The sequence below is a fragment of the Chiloscyllium punctatum genome, unplaced genomic scaffold, assembly GCF_047496795.1.
Source record: "Chiloscyllium punctatum isolate Juve2018m unplaced genomic scaffold, sChiPun1.3 scaffold_1720, whole genome shotgun sequence".
NCBI lineage: Eukaryota > Metazoa > Chordata > Chondrichthyes > Orectolobiformes > Hemiscylliidae > Chiloscyllium > Chiloscyllium punctatum.
Genome location: NW_027311454.1, coordinates 7,501 through 10,000, shown reverse-complemented (window position 1 = coordinate 10,000; position 2,500 = coordinate 7,501). Strand labels below are relative to the sequence as shown.

The window sequence follows — 2,500 nt, the reverse complement described above, 5'->3', positions numbered from 1 at the left end:
AGGACGGAGCGGAAAACGTGCGGACTGAACGGGAGAGCCAAGAGCCAGCGATCCACGCGCGTGCGACCGTCCAAGTCACAGCGTTCGACGAAAACCTCCTCCCTCGGCCAGGCACTCGGCGCCAGCAGGGGAGACAGGATCAGACGCCCCGCCGGCCACTTAAGGCCGAGGACGAACCACGAGACGGGCGGCTGCAGCAGCGGGCGGCCTGCAGCTCCCAGCACTCTCAATCGATCAACCATCGAGTCGGGTCAGCGTGTCAAACCGGCGAGCTCCACGGTCAGGCCGGCGGCGCACCAGCACCGGACCTCCGCGGCTCCCTTCACTCTTTCCACTGCCAGCCAACCGAGAGACGGACCCAATGCGGACGTGCAGAGCTTAGGCAGACCCCCCACTGGAGGCTCAACACTTCGTGGCAGCTCCGTGTCCCAGAGACCAGGAGGGTTGGCACACACACACAGTGTGAACCACCGACAGCCATTCTGGGACCGGTGACAGCCGTGCTGGCCCCACTGCCACGACACAGACGGACGCCAGGCCGCGCTCCCCGGCGGGGGGATGGCGTCGAGCCTGACGAACGGAATGTGCAGGGTGGGGGGGAAAGGCCAAGCGCTCCGACGCCGGAGGGCTCCGGAGTCTGAACTTAGGGGGACAAAGAGGACGGGTCCTCTGCGACACCCCAGCCGCGCTCTCGCCAGCCAAGGCGAGTGCGATTGATTGCCAAACGACCCTCAGACAGGCGTGGCCCCGGGAAGAACCCGGGGCCGCAAAGTGCGTTCAAAGTGTCGATGATCAATGTGTCCTGCAATTCACATTAATTCTCGCAGCTAGCTGCGTTCGTCATCGACGCACGAGCCGAGTGATCCACCGTCAAGAGTTGTCTGAGTTTGTTTTAGGTCTCTCCCTCGCCAGAGGAAAGCGACCCGGACCGCACATACGCTCCCCACCTTGAGCTACAGCCACCTGCACGCCGGCGTGCGGGCGGAGCAGGGTGGCGTGAAGCGATGGGGAGCACCATCCTGGTGCGGCCCGCAGAAACATACGTCTATTGGGGGGAGGAGGACAGGGCGCCCAAGAGGCGATGCGTGCCCCAACGCACCGCAGCGACGGAGGCAGGATCACCGCCACCATGTCGCCCGCCTAGTATCACGAGGCGTGCAGCAGCTTTGCCCTAGGAAAAGCAGAGGCGGGAACGGGCACCGGCCATCGGTTCGGCAGCGTCACTGACGCGTGCACGTGGCGGCGTGTCGGCGAGCGGACTTCCTGCGAGGAGGCGGGGGCGGCACTCGCCCGAGCAGACGCCCGCCCGGCCCAGCCACCGCCGAGGTGGACTGGGAGTCGCGGCAACGGCTCGTCATACTCGTTCCCACACTCACAGCGCAGCTTGCCCGCAAGCCACCGACCACCGATCGACGCCAGGCGCCCCGACCGAGAGCGGGATCGCTCGTTCGCCCTGCTGGCAGTTCGCTGGGGATCACTACTGCACGGAGCTCGGAGACCGACGGGCGGCAACTCGAGAGTCTTTAAACCACCACCCCCATCCCGCAAGTGCAAAGAGGCTGTATACGCACAGACGGGTGAGGGGAATAGGTACCCCGTCGGGTTTGAAGGGAGCGTGACTAGATAGCAACGATGTAAACCCAGCCGATTTGGGAGCGAAAGACCGGCGCCTGCATCACCGGCTTCGTTTCCCGTGGCTGGAGAGTACACCGAAACCCTCCGTCTGTCGCGAGCTCCCGACGACGCGGTGCCGCCAAGCAGCAGGGCCGGACCTGGTGTGGCTCCCCTCGTCGATCACAGACCGGTCGGCACTACTGACGAGACGGTGGAACGGGCTTCGCCCCTTGTGACGAAGGGTGATGCGAACCCGCCCGCCCGCGTGCGTTCGGGGTGGACTCGGCAAACGGAGATTTGAAATCGGAAAGTGTCCTCCTGCCCCGCGCAGGTAGGCGCCCAACAGTTGTGGGGGGTTTGGCGGTGACCACGGCTGCAGGGCCTGCTACCCCGACGAGCTCTCCTGCTGGCCCCGAAACCACCCTCGCGAGACAAGTTGAAACGGAAACGGGCGTACCCCCAAGCCGACGATCCTTTCTTATTTGTTACTTTTTTTTTCACTTGCTCGAGTTGTGGCGATTTGGCGGTGACCACGGCTGCAGGGCCTGCTACCCCGACGAGCTCTCCTGCTGGCCCCGAAACCACCCTCGCGAGACAAGTTGAAACGGAAACGGGCGTACCCCCAAGCCGACAGAGATCCTTTCTTATTTGTTACTTTTTTTTTTCACTTGCTCGAGTTGTGGGGGTTTGGCGGTGACCACGGCTGCAGGGCCTGCTACCCCGACGAGCTCTCCTGCTGGCCCCGAAACCACCCTCGCGAGACAAGTTGAAACGGAAACGGGCGTACCCCCAAGCCGACGATCCTTTCTTATTTGTTACTTTTTTTTTTCACTTGCTCGAGTTGTGGGGGTTTGGCGGTGACCACGGCTGCAGGGCCTGCTACCCC

General features: G+C 63.7%; 1 non-coding gene across 1 annotated transcript; it reads right to left on the bottom strand.

Moving 5' to 3' along the window:
- Positions 1-725: 725 nt before the first annotated feature.
- Positions 726-879, bottom strand: LOC140475496 (5.8S ribosomal RNA). Its single transcript, XR_011960024.1, has one exon. It is a non-coding gene; the product is annotated as a 5.8S ribosomal RNA (ribosomal RNA).
- Between the last annotated feature and the right edge of the window lie 1,621 nt (positions 880-2,500).